The sequence below is a fragment of the Danio rerio genome, chromosome 12 (genome assembly GCF_052040795.2).
Source record: "Danio rerio strain M-AB ecotype USA chromosome 12, GRCz13ab, whole genome shotgun sequence".
In the NCBI taxonomy this organism is placed as follows: Eukaryota; Metazoa; Chordata; class Actinopteri; order Cypriniformes; family Danionidae; genus Danio; species Danio rerio.
This window is the reverse complement of record NC_141032.1, coordinates 39,947,650-39,969,141: the sequence shown is the minus strand read 5'-3', so window position 1 is coordinate 39,969,141 and position 21,492 is coordinate 39,947,650. Positions and strand designations below refer to the sequence as shown.

The 21,492-nt window shown below is 32.8% G+C and overlaps 1 protein-coding gene across 4 annotated transcripts in view; it reads left to right on the top strand.

The window, feature by feature from the left end:
* Positions 1–6,966: 6,966 nt before the first annotated feature.
* cdc42ep4b (CDC42 effector protein (Rho GTPase binding) 4b) overlaps positions 6,967–21,492 on the top strand; it is a 42,747-nt gene continuing 28,221 nt past the window's right edge. For all 4 annotated transcript variants that reach the window (XR_015504384.1, XR_015504383.1, XR_015504382.1 and 1 more), the window contains exon 1: positions 6,967–7,262. The gene's annotated coding sequence lies outside the window, so the exon portion shown is untranslated. The remainder of the gene's footprint in view (positions 7,263–21,492) is intronic.

The window sequence follows — 21,492 nt, the reverse complement described above, 5'->3', positions numbered from 1 at the left end:
GTTGTAATATATAAACATAGTTAACCTGCAGTTATATAGTATATAGGCGATGTCTATGTGTAGATGTTCAGTGAAGTGTATTAAGTGTGTCTCTTGTTCTTGAAGTCTTCGATGTTTGGCTTCACATACAGTAGACTGATTCATAGACTTCCTAATCTGTTGTTGTTGCTTCTAGAACATCACTGACTGTAAGTCCAAACAAACTGCTCAAACTCAGTCTAATAGCCTTAATCTTTTGCATTACATTGCCAAGTGTTCCAGTCTGTCACTTGTAGGCATGTAGTTTTCTTGGCTTAACCCTAACCTTTACCCTAATGTCTGATTAGATTGGTTTCTAAAAATGACCTTCTTGGCAACAAAATGTGTGTGGGTGATGTTTTTGGCGTGCTTTTGTACATCACAAAGATCCTTCAGGGTGTGAAAATCCATTTTAAGCTTCTGATGGACATCCATGAGGCCTGTCAGTCACCGTTCCCAATCCTGTTGCTCTCATTGGGTTAATGAGTGTGGATAAATCGGATCAACAGACCTGTGAAATCCTGTTATGTTGGAAGCATCTGTTGGTTTGAGACAATCACAGTGCTCTCTCGAGTGCAGAGAGGAAAGCCAATCAAACCTGATTCAGTCTACAGTTTCTGATTATGTTAAAGATGCGAGATTCAAAGCATCTACTGTCATATAAAGGAACTGCGTTGTCAGTGCAATGAAATTCTTTCTTTGCTGTCCACAATAAATGCCAAGTAAGGTTTAAGATATATTAAATATACTAAAATATGCAATTGGAAAAGCATGCAAAGCAGTAAACAGCACTATTTTAAATATTAATGACATCAAAGACAAAAAAAAAATGGCAGGAATGTTTTAAATACAGGGAAACTCCACATTATACCCATCCCAGTGTCCATCCTTTTTCATTTCATTTCCTGCTTGCAGCTATTTTTGATCTAAATACAGCATAATATATTTACTAATGCTGACTTGCAAGCCAATAATGGTCCTAAGAACATATTGTATGTTCAAATGGAGGAACTTATTTCAAAGCACAAAAAATCTTCATGCTCTTCTCCTGAAGAAAAGTCAAATCAAAGACAGGTGTTTCTAAAACTGCATACCAGAAGTCAACCTAATGGCTTTTGACAGATAAATGATTCATGTGGACCAGCCAAACACATAAAAATAGAAATATGCTTATATAATCTCGGGTTATGTAAGGATTGTTAACGCAGCATATCCAGAGCTTGTATGGCATAGGACGCAATGGGTTTAAATGTTGGACTTGCTTTAACCCAAATAAACACACCTGATCAAACTAATTGAGTCCTTCAGGCTTGTTTGAAACCTACAGGTAAGTGTGTTGAAGCAGGGTTGGAACTTAAAACTGTGCAGGGCTTTGGCCCTCCAGGAACTGAGTTTGACACATTTGGGACCCTGTCATACACCCGCCGCAATGAGGCGCAAGACGTGTTTTCCCAGACATGTGGCTATTTTATTTTATGGGGGGGGGGGGATAAGGGGTCTGATTATAGCAGCATATAATTACATATTTTGCTGCAATCTTTATCAAAATTTGAAGCATTATTTATAACCATGAAGCATTTCTTGTTTTGCTGTGAAAAGTTACACAGATTTACATTTAGTTCTTTACATTTTTGACATAAAGAACCATTGGTCTCTGTGAATTATATAAAAGGAACACAATAAGACTATGAGCTCTATTTTGACGGTCCATGCGCAAAACGCAGGGCGCAAACGCTTTCAGGGCGTGTCGGGACGCGTTTTTTGCTAATTTAAGGACGGGAAATCTGCCTTGCGCTTCCGCGCATGGTCTAAAAGGGTTGAGTTTATTTTATTAATGAGTTATAGGTGTGTTTTAAGAATAAACCAATTACAGTCTCATCTCCCATTCCCTTTAAGAGCCAGCTGCGACGCAGGACGCCAAGTCTAAGTGAAAAAAATGAGCATTTCACAAGCAAACAGTTAACAGTTTTTTAACAGAAAACTGTTAAACAGAGCATCTACTGTGTGAGAATGAGAGATAATGGATCACTTTCACTTTCGCTCTTGGATAGGGAAAACTTTATGCACAGACATCAATTAGTCTATAAATAAATACTTTTGTTTGTTAAGCGCAAATAATCGTTTCAAAACTATTTCTAAATTCAGTTCTAATTTCGAGCAAACTAATAAATGAACAATAATAACAAAATGTGCTCAAAAACCTGAGTTATGCTAAAACACATGCTGTGCCCCATATGGTCTAAAACCTGACAGGTGGGCAAATCTAAGCTTGTTTTTAATAAAACAAATATAAATATGGATATAATAAATAATACTGCTAATAATAATAACATTATACAAAAGCAAATTGTTATGAATGAACTGAAAAAGCCTCCCGAGATAAAGAAGGCATAAAAGCAGTGATTTTTCATATTTATGAAGGCTAGAAAATAATATGTTTTGTAATATTTTAATCCTTTATATTCTATATCTATTCTTAATATATCCTATATATATCCTTAATATTTACATTTTTTTCATATATTCAAAGATATTTGCCTATTCCTCTCTTGTGCTTATTAAGCAGTGTGTAAGCGAGGCGCAACTCTGCGCCGGAGTTTAGACCGGGTTAGTTTTGGTGTATTGAAAAATCTATTATAGTTTCTCAAAATAGCAACGCGCCAGCGGTCCGCCTCAGAACGCCTTCCTTTTTAGACCACAACGCCTATGGACGCAAAAATGAGCGCTAATGCATTTGCTATTTAAACAGCGTAGCGCAACGCCTCAAAACGACTCTTGCGCCAAGCTGAAACTACCAAAAGACTACTGCGTCACGCCATACGGGTGTATGATAGGGTGTATGATGAGTTTACCTATTAGACTTGTAAAGCTTAAATATGAATCAGAAGGAACAAACTGGTTCAAATGGCTCCAACAATAACATTAGAAAAATCCTGTAAATTTCACACTTAGCAATCAACACACTGTAAAAAAAATTCTGTTAATTAATAGTTTCCGTATTTTGTGATTCACAAGTGTTTTCTATTTGTGACTTTTTGATGTTGAAAATTTAACTCCAAGGTTTAACAAAGTGACATTTTTTATACTTTGAAATAATATAATGTATAATAAATAATATGTAGAGGAATAAGTCTGTGAGATTACAAATAATGTACTGGCAGTTTATTACAAGGTTTTTGTACCTTATACAACACACTCTCTGAAAATAATGGTACAATGTTGTTCCATTAATAATAAACAACAAAAACACTTTAACATCAATCAAAAATCTATTTTTTCTAAACATTTCACAACGCTTTTCAAAAAAATGGTACAGAAACACATTCTCCCATGTACAATATAAAACGTTTATTTCTCCATTTTTCACACAATGCCTGTGTAATCACTTAAAAGTTAATTTAATTTACTTACTTTTAAACAGAAACATAATTATGCTTGATAATGTTTATAATAATAAACAATATAATGTTTGATTCGTTTTACAATAATAAAATGTCTGCATGAACACGTTGTATATGCAGGATTTTTCCAGCTCACGCGTGTAGTGAAAAGCAAACACCAAGGTCCAAATATCAATAATGAAAATGTATTTATCAGAAAATCCTTACCAAATGTTTAATAAAAATGCCTTTAATGTTTAGTTTGCAATACCTATAATTTTGTTTTACCAGTTGTTTAATAATTAAAGTTTATGAGTTTCTTTAAGCATATGCTTTTAAATTGTGATTCATTATTTAATATGCAAATTCATTGCCTTTCATAGATATTGTAATAAAGGAGTGTTCCAACACTAATGTACCTTTTTTATGAGAACAATTGTCTACCTTCATTTCAGTTGTACCATAAAAGGTAGAGAACAGTATCATATTAGGTCTTTACCATAAGGAACAACTTTTACAAGTGTAAAAAACTGTTCTTTAAGGAACATTATTTCCGTGTACCTTTTTTTTTTTTTTTGAGAGTGCACCAACCCAGAATATATATTACTTTAAACTATAACAAATGTTAATAAAAGTCACCTTTTTTTTACCCTTTTAAAGTTAAAAGTTGTTGGAATAAAGATCAAGGTTTTCTAATGCAATTCAAAAGCATAAACAAACTGAAAACAAAATGGCAAAAACCTGAGTCACAAAACATGGAAAAACTCTGAACAGAAATTAAAATATATGTGTATGTGTGTGTGTATGTATATATATATATATATATATATATATATATATATATATATATATATATATATATATATATATATATATATATTTATTTATTTGTTTATTTATTTATATATTTATTTATTTATTTTTCTTAGAATGGGAACCCTGGACATTAAAAAAATATTTGAAGGCTAAAAATGCAGTTAGCATTTAGCAACTCGTCCTCCATCTGTGCTATGACTCGTAATGTTTTATTTAAAGGTGCTTGTGAAGCTCCGCAGCTGCATTTCTTCTTTGAACCATCTGCAGCCGTCTCCTGTTTGTGGTAACTTCTTTGAGTTTTGTGTTAATTATTAAATAATATTATTTTCCTCTCCCACAAAAAAAGGGTTTTAAGCACCACGCTGAGATCAAATGGTTGAACAAATGCTTTTGATGGCAATTATAGAGTGGGATTTTACCACTGAATATGAGTCCATTGATCAGCCAGTTTGCTAGTACCATAAAGAATATTTTCAGGAAGTAATCGCCTGTTTGAGGTATGAGAAGTTGAAGTTAAGGGAAGTTTCTTGACCTGCCATGTTGGCGGCTTATTATTGGCTGCTTTGAAGGGATGGCTGTGTAAATGAGTGGTGGTTTCATAATGAACACAAACTTTATAGACAGATGGGCCATTTATTCATTCATTTTCCTTCAGCTTAGTCCATTATTTATCAGGGGTCACCACAATGGAATGAACCACAAACTATTCCAGCATTTGTTTTATGCAGTGGATGCCCTTTCCAGCTGCATCCCAGCACTGGGAAACACCCATGCACTCTCGCATTCACACAAGAACTCATACACTACGACCAATTTAGTTAATCCAATTCACCTATAGCGCATGTCTTTGGACTCTGGGGAAACCGGAGCATCTGAAGGAAACCCACGCCAACACGGGGAGAACATGCAAACTCCATAAAGACTGGCCCAGCTGGGTTCAAACCTTCTAGCTGTTAGGCAACAGTGCTAACCACTGAGCCACTGTGCCACCCACAGATGGGTTATTTGGATTTAGATAGTCATGCTGCACTTGGATGTTACTGGTTATGCTATATTTTGCACCTGATGTATGGTGAAGTGTGAACATTATGCTAAAAGACATTAAATTGGTTTAGGCTGTTTATTTATAATGCCATGTTAGAAATATGGAGTTGAAATTTTGCGAAAGGGGTTATGTGATGTGCATACTGTCCCAGCAGGCACACAATGCCATAAGACATTAGATTAGATTAAATCATGACGTCAAGTGACCAATATTGAATGTCTAGTCAGAGTCTAAGGACAACGTTATTTTGATGTACAATAATAATGTCTAATGATGTTGATATTTGGTTGATTTTAGATTGTGTTGGTAAGTGACCAAAATCTAACGTCGAGCCAACAATCTTAAATCAATGTCATACTGACACTTTTTGGTCAGGTATGGCAACCAAAATCCAACATCTGATAGACGTCATAGTAGTAACGTCCACACAACGTCAAGCTGTAACATCATTAGATGATGATATTGGTTAATTTTAGGTTGGATGTTGAACATTGACATCAGTCTGATGTTGAGTTCTGACATCAACCGGATTTTCATTTCCAAACAAAATACAACATCCCATGATGTTGGGGTACAACATCAATTTAACGTCATATTGACGTCCTGTACCTACTGGGTTGGTTAAAACTATTGGCAAACAAGTACTTAAGGGATAAAAATTGAAAAGTGAAAAGTATTCACTGTTTACTCCAAAACTTTATGATTTTATTTCTTCTATTGAACACACACAAAATATATTTTTAAGAAAGCTGAATATCTGTAACTATTGACATCCATAGTAGGAAAAACAAATACAATGGAAGTCTATGTTTACCGGTTTCAAACATTTTTCAAAACATCTTCTTTTGTGTTTAACAGAAAAAAATGGTCCAACAGGTTTGATTAATAAAAGAAGCCGAAAAAAAAGAATGAATGAATGACTAAATGTAAATGTAAATGAATGAATGAATGAATGAATAAATGAATGAATGAATGAATGGATGAATGAATGAATGAATGAATGAATGAATGAATGAATGAATGAATGAATGAGAAAGTGTCAATGCATTTTGAAATACACACAATTTTGTTAAAACACAGGGTGTTATTATGAAAATGTAATCCTATAAAAATCCTAAGCATGTATCTCCATGCATTTAGGACAAATAACATTTAAACAATAATTTTGCTTCAATGGAACCACACCAACAAAGAGAGTTACACACACACACACACACACACACACACACACACACACACACACACACACACACACACACACATATATATATATATATATATATATATATATATATATATATATATATATATATATATATATATATATATATATACTACTATTTGTAATGGCAAATGCAAATGAAATTGCTAATTTAATTTTCATTTTCATTTTCATTTTCAACCCAATCTTTGAGCATATGGCGATGTAAAAAGTACATTCAAACTCAGAAATATATTACATTTCAAAACTCACACACTTCCAGTTTTGGTAGTAAATTTGATACTGCTCCTTTAAAAGCTGAAAGGAGAAAGACATCACTTTAAAAAGGGGCGGAGTGCAATGACTCGCTGAGAAAAGAGGGCGGGACCGTAACGTCTAGCGTTAATAACTGGGGGCGTGGTTAGTCCCTCATGCAGCTCGTGGGGGCGTAGATGTGGGCGTGGCTTTGACACACGCTCAGAGGGCAGTCTGGACGCTTGAACTGCATTAGTGCGCCATCGCGCATAGAAGAGTCTGTACGCCAACGCTCGCTCGTCAGGATTCAGCGTTGTTGGTCCTGTTTAACTAGTTTTTATTATCCCGCGATTATATCACAAAGCAGTGTAAAGTTTAAAGGATATTGGACACTTCCGCCAAACCGAGCCTGTGTTTTGCTTCTATATTCACTCCTTGCTCTTTTGTTTGGAGTGCGAATCCATTGAACTTGGTCTATTGTTGTTGGATGAGAAGCTCAACTTGGCATTGAGGCTTCTGGGATCCAAATACTACAAAACAAACAGGGGTAAGGTTTTTTTAGTTTACATATATTCATATCTTTGTGCGACTTTGTTTATGTTCTGTAAGGTGCCATCCAAAGTTCCCACAATTTTTTTTTGTAGATTAGACATACAATGAAGCCTTTGCTCCTTAAGTGTCTTGTATTGATACGAGTTTGTTGAGGTTTTCTGTCTTTGTTGGTTGCATCTACGAGATAAGGGAACAGTTAGTCATTTATTTAAATGTCAACGTAACTTCATAACTCAAGGTGGTCCCATTTTATTAACAGTTATAAGATTTTAATGTATGAGATAAAAAATTTTTGGGTCAGTGCTCAGACGTCCCTTTAGTTTGTAGTTATTTTTATATGCTGTGAATGTGTTCATAGTATTTCATTGTTTTGTTGGAGATTGAACTTTATAAATGTTTACAGAAATACATTAATAATATAGAGACATACAATTTTATTGAAAAAAAAACGAGTGGAGACATTAGATTTGTATAACACCAGATAGATGTTAGAAATTATTCAGAAGCTTGGATTTATATAGTTTTTAGTTTTGTTTTGGCTTTTAATCTGCTGTGTCTGGTACACACTCACCTTTGGCATTGTTAAACACACACACACACACACACACAGAGAAACATACATGGCAATTTTCTCCCAGGAAATTATCCAATATTTTTGCAGGCATTTATGTTACCCCTAAAACAGTCCAAGAAAGTCAAAAAATCTAAACTGAAGTAAAACATAGATTAAGATGTGTTTTTTTTCATAGAAAGATATTCAGAAAATACAGTAATTTTATAGGTAAATATTTAAGTTTAATATAAAAAAAGCGAGTGGCAGACATTAGATTGACATAATGTAACATCAGATAGATCCTAGAAATGGTTCAGAGGCTTATATTTAAACTTTTTTTGTTTGTTTTGTCTTGGCATTTAATCTGCTGTGTCTGGTACACTCACCTTTGGCAAAAACGTGCACACACACAGAGGGAAAATGTACTTGATAATTTTCTTCCAGGACATTATCCATTAATTTCACAGGCATTTATTTTAACCCTAAAACAGTCTAACGAAGTTCAAAGTCTATTAAAAGTAAATTAAGATGTACTTTTTTTTTTTAATAGAATGATGTTAGGAAAATACAGGAATTATATAGATAGATGAAAAACTTACAATATATATATAACTGAGTGGGAGACATTAGATGTAACTGCAGATTGATGCTGGAAATTGTTAAGAGGCTTATATTTAAATAGTTTTTTTGTGTTTTGGCTTTTAATCTGCTGTGTCTGGTACACTCACCTTTGGCATTGTTAAACACAGAGGGAAAATATACTTGGTGATTTTCTGCCAGGACATTATCCATTCATTTCACAGGATAAACATTTTTACTTTTGTGTTAACCCTGAAACAGTCCAATGAAGTCTAAAATTCTAAACCTTAGGAAAGCGTAAATTAGGAAGTGGATTTTGCTTTTTGAAAGTTCATTTCAGTGTGCAATTTTTTTCCTTTTTTTGTGTTCATGTATTGACTCATCTTTAGCCTGCTGTTCTTATAGAATCACAGCTTTTCTGTTTGCTGTTGGAAAGTAAGTCTTTTTTGTTGGCTTCAGCGCACAAAATGAGTTTGCAGTTAACACAAAGTGATAATGTTTGATTTTAGTTTGTGCTGGTTGTTGGGAATGCAGTCTAAACAGACTTTTAGGAGCTTGTGATTTTAAGTTATAAGTATAGCGGTGTCAAATTCATCAGTGTTTATATTAGTACTGTGTCTGTACTGAGATGAAGTGGTAGATTTATTGCACTTCATAACAGAATGAATTGTTACATAACCACTTAGAGGAATGAAAAGTCCACGTTGCAGTAAGACAGGAATCCAGTCAAGTATTCCAAGAACCTCTTCTGAATGTCCAGATGTATTTCCCATATTGTCCTGAACCTAATGGTCGCATCTGTTGCATAATGCATGTGGATCAGATGGCTGCATTTTCACAGTTCGTTACTCTAACGGCCCGAAACTGGCAAGAGCTCTAGTATTGTGAAAGGTTATCAGAGTGAAATTGATTGACCCTAATAGGCTGTTTGAACAGGACAATCAGCTTTTGAGTATCCTGGGCTGACTCTTTAAAAAATACAGTGTAGTGTAGTTAACTCAAAATTGACTGAAAGTTAATTTTACTAATTTGAAAAGACTATTGAACTCAGTGTTGATGAGGTGATTAAATTAAATCCTCATTACTTTAATGTAAATAGAGTAAGTTCACAGTACTCATATTAATTTTTTAACTCGAATGGTTTGTAGCAATCAGTTTCCTCAAACAATTTGGGTTGCCTTGATTCATTGAGTTTTACAGTACTCAGTTGGTTTGAATTCTCTTCATTTATTGGGCTTTACAGTGCTCGAATTGCTTCGTTTACTCGTATGGATTAAGTTCACAGTATTCATTAAGATTAGTTTTTGAACTTAAATTATGTGTTGCAATCGGTTTCCTCAAACGGTTTGAGTTACCTTAACTTTTTGGGTTTTACAGTGTATGTCTGTTGGGTAAGAGATGCTGTTTTGGCATGTGCAAATTTAATTGACAAAAGTGATTTCACATATTTTAAGTGATTTTATAATAACAGATTTATGAAAATAAACTTTTTTATTAAAGCATATTTATTTTAATATATTTGTAATAAAATATTTTAAACAACAAGCTTGCAAATGGTTGAAAGACAATGTCAAATAAAGATAAATTTTTTTTTTATTTAGTAAATTCTAGGGCTGGGCAATATTGCAAAAAATTATCACCATATAGTGTTTTTTTATCATTCGATATAGATAATTATTGAATATATTTTTAACAATCAATTTAGGAATATTAGGATTTTACTTTATTACTTTATTTTAATTTACCAACATTACTAAGGCAAATAGTTTTAATAGTCATGATATTTAAACGATATTATCAAAAATAACTAAGCAAAAGAAAGCAGGAGAAAAACACATCATCTGCGATAATAAAAGGATGATCACATGCATGCTGTTAAAGTCAGACCAATTAATAATCTGTTCAAAGAATGGTCAAATCCAAAGCAACCGATGCTGGAGCTCTTGAAAGCAGCTAGACTGTCGGGTGCATGAGCATAACTTTTTGTCTAGTCCATTTGAAAGAGAACCGATCTCACTAGTTGTGTTTCCAGGCACAGCTTCACGCAAGGAAACGGGAGTGTGCACGTGTTTCAAACAGTCACGAGCATCCCATCAGCTTTTGGCGCGAGTGATCATCCTCCTGCTCATGCAAACACAGTTATTTTTGTCTGTCGTGCTGCATCTCGATTCTAAGATCGCATTTGCCATCCTTATTGTCGGACCCTGCTTTTAAGAAAACTACAATTTAAAATGTATTTTCATCAGCCAAAGTGGCTAGTGTTGGCGGGTGTTAATGTCAAGCCCTGATAGTCAGTATAATTACTGTTTTCACATTACTCTGATGGTTGGGTTTAGGGTTGGGGTAGAGGTTAATAAAATACAATTAATGGATAATTGAATAAACAACGTAAATAATTCTCAAAGCTGAGCATTCGCAAAGCTGTATCCCTTCTAGCAACAACCCTTGAAGTGGTTGAATGTGGACCATCTCAAAACATTTATTTTTGTTTATATTAGTTATGATAATGATGAAATCAAACTACAACTTAATGAAAGGTGTAAACAGGCCCCCAGCAAGTAAAAGACAGATTCATCTCAAGAGGGTTAATAAAGACTGCGAGGAATACTATAGTAAAGCAAAAGTCAATGTCATGACAGAATTCCTGTGGAGTTTGGTGGATTCAGAAGAGCTGGCTCAGTGCCTGGTGTCAGTGAGGGTCGGTGTGTAGGACAGCAGGAGGTTTGGTTTCAGAGAAATACACGTCTCTGCCTCTACTGTGTCAGATTCCAGAGGCCTCAGCTGGGTTCACAACGAGAGGAGACAGTGCAAAAATATTGACTCTTGGCACGACACCGAGCTGCGGTTAAAATAGTTTTTACTTTCCCTTGAGTTCTGATATAAATCATAAAACAACTTTCCTAAGTTCAAAGTCTTCTAATTAAAACCTAACAATAGATTGCAGGCGTTTCCTATCATTGTGTAATAAACAACATTCTGTGATGCACAAGGGAAATTTGCGTCACAAATTTTTTTTGTTTATTTAATAAAAATGGTAAAAACATTTTAAAATGGTTTTAAAAGATGCAATAAATGATCAAAAGTAAGAGTAATGGCATTTATAATGTTACAAAATATACAAATAAATGCAATAAAAATATTAAATGGGTACTACAAAATATCAATGGCTCACATAACTATTTTTAACAATGCAAAATTTAATACGAGTAATTTCTGAGGAATCAGGTGACACCAAAAACAGACTCGGTGCTAAATTTAATGTTGGCACTACATGCTTAAATTACATTTAAAGCCTACTAAAAGAGATAAAGTTATTTAAGTTTAAATAATATTTGGTTTTTTAAATTGGTTTTGCTGAATTTACAATCAAATAAATGTGTATTTTCAGTAAAGTTCAGTATTTTTTTACATTTTCTTTAAAAAAAAAAAAAAAAAAAAAAAAAACTGACCCCAAACTTTTGACTGGTAGTGTAATTATTTATGTATTACAATTATTTTATTTTACACACATTTCAATTTTACAGTTTAACCTTCAACGCTATTCTTTAAAACAGCAGCAAGCGACTCTTTCACAGACACAATCTGTTTGGGTGGGCGTTAACATATTGTTATCTACAGGCCAGGAACACCCTAGATTAGCCAACTACTGTAACGAACAACTTCAACATGAACCTGCAGATCAACTAGATGAAGGTTAAGCTTTCAAATCCCCCCCGGTTGAACTTTAGTCCCTCTAAAAAGACATTCAGAGCTCCAGCAGCTTGTGTGTGTGTCGACAGCTGGACGTATTACATCAGAGAAACACCACGACTCCTGCTGCTGAGTCACATGAAGGCCAACGACGTGACTCTACACTCAGTCACCACATTTAAAACCTCCATACAGTCTCACACACACACACACACTTTACACTGCTGCAGCTTAATCATACCACAGCAGAAGCAGAAACTAGCAGGCCGGCAGCCAACCATATTACTACAGATCCATAAAATACACACTCTCTTCAGCTGACGATGCATTTCAAGTCAACATCAATTCACAAATTATACTTGTACAGACACATATTTTATGCTTTGCTTTTAAACCGACACCACTGATGCTGAAATTTAAATAGCCATGGTTTTGTTTATGATGCTTTATTTGACATTTTTGCATTGGTGTTTATTCTGAACCAGTGAGTTTCATTATGATTGCCTGAAAAATGTTTGTGTTTTCTGTTAAAAAAAAAAAAGGTCAGCAAATCAGGAAATGCTGCATGATTAAGCAATACTGAGAGTGTGATATGGCTAAGCGAGATTATCAAATCTCAAAGGTTGTGATTTGTTTAATAAATATATCTGCTGCGTGCGTCAGAGAGAGACAAGCACACATTTACTAAATGATCTGATGGTTTCAGTGATTCATTAAAGCTTCATGGTTAATTCAGGGCTTCTGCAGGTTTCATCAAGTCAAATTTAAGACTTTTTAAGACTTTTTTGCCCAGTTTCACAAACTGGGCTTAAATTAAGCCAGGACTGGGCCTTAGTTAGATTAGGCTTTTTAAGCCACATTTATAAAAATGGCTTCAGAAAAATATATTACTGGTGTGCACCTGGAGACAAAAAATGACACTGACGTATTGTAAGACATCTCACCGCAAGTTATTTTGAATTGAGGCAGCTCAAACACGCAATTTAATCTTGACTAGCCTTAAACCTTGTTTGTGAAAACGGGGGTTTAAGAACATTATGAATGAAATTTCAAACTTAAATGCTAAGGACTTTTCAGTTAGGCGAGAGGAAAAGTTTTTTTATTTGGCCCATCAATAAATGAAAAACTAAACCAAAAGGTATTTCTTAGCCACATTTGAGATAATGTGTCAACACAAGTAAACCCTACTTGTAGGGCTGTTTTTTTTGAGAGGTGCGCGGGTATGCGAAGGCTGCGTAAGGCCGTACGTGTGTGTGTATAATAGTAATACGTTTGTAGTAATAAGTATGATATCAGAATAACATAATGAGTATAAATCATAATATAATAACTATAAATTAGCCTTCAGAGTGGGCTTACGTGACTCCACACAGGGTAGAGAAAGTATTTAAAAAATTGACCTGGAAAAATTCAATCGATTTTAGGTTCTGAATGATGATTTCGAACACTTTTCGATTAATCGCCCATGTCTTCCTACATTTTTTTTTTCAACATATTCTTTTTTTTGTTTAAATGTTGTTAAAAATATCTGTATTTCTATATATAAATAAATATAAATACATTTACATGGACATAACAAAATTAAGACCAATTTAAAATGATTGAAGACTTACAACACATTTATTCAGCGAATTCAAGACTCTATTAGGCCAAAAATTTTAGAGTTGAAATTTAAGACATTAAGACCCTGTTAAAACTCGGTTAGATGTTTAAAATTTGACTGCAATTTATATATAAAAAAATGGACTGAAAAAATTAGGACAGTACTGTATAAGGGCGCACTCGCACTATGCTCTCCGAACAGTGCCCAGACCCGTTTCCCAGATCGTTTGAGAAGTGTGAGTGCTCTGAATCTGGCTCAGGCACGGTTCACTTGGCCAACCCTGGCCCGGTTGGAAGAGGTGTGCCAGAGCTCAGAACACTTGGGTTTGGCATGGTACGCTTGTAGTGTGCGTGCAAAATGCCTAAGCCAGAAACTGAAGACGAGACCCGACTTTTACGGGACTGTTTGATATGGATTTATTAATAATTCTTACTGGTCAATGAACGCAAACTGTTGTAGATTATTAAAGACACAAACCCCTTATTGCACGACAGCTGCACCTTTAGCAAACCTCCTGCAGCACAAGGACTTTATGGTTGTTAATAAGCGTCAAAAGTGATGGATCTGTTCACCCAAATATTTGACAGCGTGTCACTGCTTATCAAGCAACTAAGCCGATATAACTAAAGAAATCTCCACTGTCCTGAGTGAAAGCACTTATTGAACAGTGCATCATCGATGACGTGAGCATGCCCAGGCCCGAAAGTAATGTGAGAATGGGCCGTCGAGAGAGATGGTAGGGGGGACAAGCGTGCTTCGGCCCAGTTCAAGGGAACTATACAAGGTGCAGCTAAATATCAACTTCGATATAAATGGCCCTGGGAGTAAGTAAGAAGTAGAAATAATAATAATAATATTAATAGTAGTTAACCTTGTTTACTTGTAATATTACTAGTATTAATTAAGAATTTTGTTTTAAATAATACTTATTTTAGACCTGCATTAAAAATTACCAATTTTGGCCAAATTGTGCTACCCGACAGATTTGCACTTTTAATATGGAGGATTTTTAAATTACATTTGTAAATCTAAAAATGCTAATTGTTCATTATTATTATTATAATTAGAAAAACTAAATAAGGCTGACTAGATCATTCATAATTGGGGTAAAATAATTGTGCACAATATATCGGTTTAACATCGATAACAGAATCGCAGGATTTGCAATGTTGAGTTTGTTTTATAATTTATCATTTGCATGCGTTTTTGATGTCTGTGATTTTTTTAAATAATTTTAAAAGCATTCAGGTATAAGAAACTGTACCATTTGTGCCCTTTAACTGTGATTAATTTGATTGAATTATTTTTATTATTCAGTTACTGTACTTGAATACGGTTTATTTCAATTGTATCTTTTTCTTGATCATATTTATAGATAGTTATGCATGAAAATACTCTAAACACATGCAAATACAGAAATGCACTGCAAATGACAGAGGCCACAACAAAAACTTGTCTGAGGACCCCAAAAAGTTTATAGATTGTTTATTAGAGTTTATGAAGATGCACTCCCACTGCAGAATTATTCTAGTTGAACTAACATTATAAATTCTTATCATATTTTAAGTCAACTGGTGAAATTGTAATTATATTGAAATTTGTATCGCAAAATAAAGAAATATCGCAATGTTAGATTTTTCCAATGTCATGCAGCCCTAATTGTGGGTATTTTTTATGGCGACAAAAAAATCACCCCAGTGAAATTCAGATAAAAAATTCAGATAAATGCATCAGAAACACATTTTTAAAAAGTGAAAAAAGGGAATGGAGCTGTTAGAGGTGAAAACGACAACTAAGGAAAGGGGGGAAAAGGAGTGGAAACAGAACACACTGCATTTATCTATGAATTTAGCAGGTTGGCCTTAAAACACACACACACACACGCGCGCACACACACACACACACACACTCACTCACCACGTCCTTGACCTACATCTCCCATGCTGCAATCTAGACCAGAAGTGTCTCATTCCCTGACTGGAATATTACAACGACCTCCAGTGATTAAATGCACTGCTTTAACTCTAGGTATACAGTCAGCGATTTGCTTTGTCTATTAGGGCAGATACCGACCTCAGAGCTCTGACATCAGAGTTGCTAAGAGACACTAATGCCACCATTCACAAATATCGACACCAAGAATGACAAAAATGTCAAAAGGTCAAGGGTCAGCGTTTTGGACCACACATAGGTGTTTATTATACATCCACTTAGCCTGTAGCGCTGATCATTTGGTGTCTGAAACAGGAATTAGACGCCAAATTTCAAACTTTACTGAGCTAAAAATATATGTAACAAAAAGGTATTGACAGTGATATTTACACAAGAATCATTTAATACAAATAAACTATTGACACAACTATTAACTAGGGCTGGTCGATAAAATCGATATTGGTATTTATTGACTGAACACCATTGCAATATCAAATTGGAAGCAATGCCAGTAAGCTTAGGGTATCAGTTTATCATTTCTAATGTAGTACTGCAACGTGCACATGCTATGCAAGCTGCATTTTCCAGGAACACCTAATAAAAAAAAAAAAAAGCATCTGAACTTTTTGGTATGCCGTGAGCGCACTACGATTCATGCAAGTAGAACTAACCAATCTGCTTCACACTTTGTATGGAATATACACATTTCAGTAATAATGGTAGACTAATTACCTCATACAAACCAACACATCCAAACACTGCAGAGCTTTTAACTTTTCTCCAAAGATTTGTTCATTTTTCATCCTATGAGATAACGGTCACCTAGTTACGAGAGATGCCATAGAAAATGTTCAAGCAAAGCTTGTGCTCGCATTTGTCAGTTTAGGTCAGAATAACAACACCAGCAAAAACGAGTGCAGTATAGCAGCAAGGAGGAGATTGAAAATAATAAAGGATGTCGTCGGAGTGGCTTTTTGGTTTCTTTTCTTGTGCATCTACATCTGAAATAGTTTCATCATAAAGAGTAATATAGTCATTCAATTTCACAATTTTTAATGTCGCAGTATGCATTTGAATAATGATGACTGGTTCCTTATATATAGGTTCCTTATATATATATATATATATGTGTGTGTGTGTGTGTGTGTGTGTGTGTGTGTGTGTGTGTGTGTGTGTGTGTGTGTGTGTGTGTGTGTGTGTGTGTGTGTATACACATATACATATACATATACATATATATATATATATATATATATACACACACACACACACACACACACACACACACACACACACACACACACACACATATTCATATATATATATATATATATATATATATATATATATATATATATATATATATATATATACATACACACATATATACATATATATGTGTGTGTGTGTGTGTGTGTATATTTACTTAAGTACACGTTTAAGTAACTTTTGAATGCATTTTGATCTTAAGAACACTTTTCTATTATTTAGCTATATTCCAAAACATTTTACTCCACTAATATATATAGTGATATTATGAACATAAATTCAGCAGTACTGATAAATAAATTCAGAGAAGCTGTAATTATTTCGTACACAAATATATATTGCTGAATATTTCTATTTTTTTTATCAAAGTTCACGTGTCACAACAGTTGCACGTTCTAGTATTTTTTCAAAAGTGTATTACTGTACTTAATTACATTTTTAAATGTCTGTACTTTTTCAGAGGAAGTATTTTTTTTATAAAGGGAAACATTTTGACATAATTTATTGTACTTTTCTACCCAGCTTCTCAAAAGGTATGTTTGATTCATGCACAAGCCTAATCTTGTCATTTTATCCCATTCAATTGGTTCAGAATTTACACTCAATTGTTTTTTGAAGAAAAGCATTTCAAATCCATTTGAACCATTAAACCGGAATTCATAACAATAAAATAAAACTTAATTTAGGATTAAAAATATCATAAAGCCTTTGTGATAAATATCAAAAAGCTAAATTATTGTAGAACTACCTCATTTTTATAAACTTGTGCATGTTAATACTCATTGATAAAGAACAAGTTTCTTCACATAGTCTAGTCTGAAGTAAGCCGTCTTTGATTTCAAGAGGATGATGTTAGTTGAGAGTTTCAGTCTGAGATTCATTGCTGTTTACCTCCCTCATATTTAAGATAGCATAATCATGATTGTTGTGTTGTTTGATAGTGTTGAAAGTGCAAAACCAGTTTGAGTCGCTGTAATCATTTAGCAACTGAAAGATAGGTTACTCCTTTGCACTAATGACAGGTGATCTTTTCTTTGGGTTGAGCCACATGTTTCTGGAGTGACGGTACTGGCATCACTCCCTGACTCGAGTTTCCAGTTTTTTTTTTGTATAAGTCCAAACCTCTCAGTACTTTATTTCTAATACATGCAACAAGCTAACAACTAGTCTGACCACATTTCATCTTTAACTAGTTGCTATTTTGTCTTGTCTCCCAAACTGGTAATGTTGCCATCAGTGTTGAGTAAGTCACTTCCAAAAAAGTAAACAATGGCCTGTTTTTAATGTGATCTGTAGATACTTTAACCCTTTAACTACTGGCTCTACCAAGTGGTTGATCATCTTTTTACTGTTTTTAATAATTACTGTTAAAGTAATTTAAAGAATGACTGTTTTAAAGAATGGTTTGCACACACAGTTGCAAACATTGTGGGTTTACAATAAATAAATAAATAAATAAATAAAATAAAAATCAAACAGACATAATCCTGTTGCACTACTACACTTGATTTTGGTTTTATTGTGGAAATCTGAAATATTTTATGGCATACTTAAAAAAAAATAAAGATGATTTAGTATACATATATATATTATTTTAAATATTTTCTTTTTAATAAATTGATCTTACACTTCCTAATTTCAGATATCATAGTGTATGTGTTAAATCCTGTATTTTTTTTTACCATAAACCGACATATCAACCATTTGGTAGAGGCTGATATTTTAGATAATGTGGCATGTGTGAGTTAACTAGTGACATCAGGAGTTAATATATGCAATCCAAACTATTATATTTTCTTGCTGTGGTAGTTAAGGAAGTATTTTAAGAAGTGAATCCCTCAAAAATGGTACAGTTTTTATTAAAAAGTAAATCTCAAAAAATATTAATGTATTTTTTAATAACGTTGATGTATTATATGTATTATATATATATATATATATATATATATATATATATATATATATATATATATATATATATATATATATATATATATATATATATATATATATATATATATATATATATATATATATATATTTTTTTTTTTTTTTTTTTTTTTTTTTTTTTTTTCTAAAATGTTGAAAATTTGATTTGCCATGAAATAGACAGAGAAGCTGATGTGGCAATAAATTCAAATCTCTCTCTGAAAAAAGTAATTAATTAAGGATTACTTATCACATTTAAAAATGTATGTAAATATTTAATTTGTCTGAAAAGTAACTTGGTTACTTTAAGGAATTTAATTACTTGACCCAATATTAGTACTTAATTCTTATAAGTTTCAATGCATAGACAACAGAACTGTATTGATTCTTAAATTTTAGTCAAACAGGCCCTTTTAGCTTACATATATTATTAAAAAAGATTTAATAATACATGTATCAAAACCTGCAACATTTTATCATTTTTATACCATTGATAAATGGTCATGATAAATTTCAAATAAACTTTCATTAAAAATGGAAATATTTAGCAAAATATATTTGGTTTGCAAAAGTAAATATTGCTTATGAATTCACTTATACAGAATTGTTAAAGTTATTTACTATATTTAAGGCAAGTAATTTAAGTTAGACAATTTACAGATTGTGACTAATTAAATGACCTAAAAATGGAAAGCAATGCCTTCTTTTTTAGCAGAAAAGTAATTCAAAATACAGTAAATACACTGTAAATATTTGACCCTAAAGTCACAGTAAATGACTGGCTATAATTGCATTACTTTCACAGTAAGCTACTGTATGTAAATCCACAGTAAATTGCTTAGAGTTCATCATTCACTTTTTTTTTACATTAAATTACTGTGAAATTACAACCATATGATGTGACTTGACAGTTTGCTTTGTAACTGATATAATCTGAGAGAAGAAAAAAAATCTTAGGAGGTGAAAACGAGGACAACTTTGTGTGTCTCTATGTGGTGTGAAATTATGGAGCAGATTCTTAATGTCAGGATATTAATCAATTGAAAAAGTTGTATAAATATATATTATTAAATAAATAAATTGATTAATAGGGGTAATTATATAAATATATAAAATGTATAAAAACTGTAAAAATATATACATTATTAAAGAAATATGTTGATGAATAGAGAACAAATGAGAAAGGTATATGATGAAGTTTCAGTTAATGGCTGTTTGCAATACTATAGTTTCTGGATCTATGTTATAAAATGTTAATGTACAAATGGAGAATTCATGTCAAAAATGCCCAAAAGATGAAATATGTGTCTTTATAATGAAAAGCTCATGCATGTCTCATGTAAAAAGAAGAGATATGTCAAATAACAAGTTAATGTACAGTATAGTAATGGGGGGGGGGGGGGGGGGTGTCTAGGGTAAATAATAAGATTGTGTTGTCTTTGACCATGATGAAATGTATTTTGTTTAAAAAACTGTTTTGTGTGTGATGTTTTTTTCTTTTCATTTTTCCAAATAATAAATAAATTAATTAAATCAAACTAATTACACCCAACACTGGTTGCCATAAATGTGTTTTGTAACCTTTATTAACTTGCTATATGTTCTGCATAGGTTATCAATGCTGATCTTTAACTTGTTTAACAGCAGACTTAATGTCCATAAAAACCATAAACAGCCTCTTCATTATTCTGGTGTGCTTCAACTCTCCATCGCTCATATCTCTCCTCATTACTCATTTCCATAAAATTTTCCTTCTTTCTCCTGAAAAGAGTAACAGGTGGTCTCCCTCAAGCATTTGGAAAGAGAAAAGGAGCAATTCTTTTCTCTATTAGTGTTCATTCCCAACCCAGATGCTCTCAGCTTCGCTTGAGTAATCCAATATCCTTATAGATCCATAACATATGCCCTCTGTCACTCAGTGTCATTGGGCTCAGTGGAGCCCACAAATGTGGCCCGAATCCATGGACATGTGATCCATACATTGGTTGAAGAATCATGTGTGGTCTTCTTTAGCATGTTTATGTTCCTGCTGATTGTTAGCAATTGAGCAGTTGTGTTTCATTTAGATCACATAAACAGTGTTTTAATTTGTCATGTGTTTATTTAATTTAATTTGGTCAAACCTGCATGTTTCATGTCCAGCAGTTGTTGAGATGTTTTCCTTTATTTTATTTAACCTTTTTAAAATAATATAAAATGCATATATATATATATATATATATATATATATATATATATATATATATATATATATATATATATATATATATATATATATATATATATATATATTTTTTTTTTTTAATTTATAATTTGTCTTCTGTAGAGTAATAACTAACTTACTTGGTAACTGTTAATGTGTTGTTTTTTTGCTTTTCTTTCAAATTGCATTACATGCAAATTGCATTTTTATAACAGTCCATGATGGTTTTGGTGGTTTATTTATTTGTTGATTTGTTTGTTTGTTTGTTTATACATTTACTTATTAATTTTTAATATACTTATTTATTTTTCTTATTTATTTATTCATGTTTATTTATTTATTTACCTATTTATTTACATGTTCAATTGTTTATGTACTAGTTCTTTATTTATTATTTATTTATTTACTCATTAATTATTCATGTATTTATTTGTTTATTTACTTCATGTTTGATTCATTTTACTTAT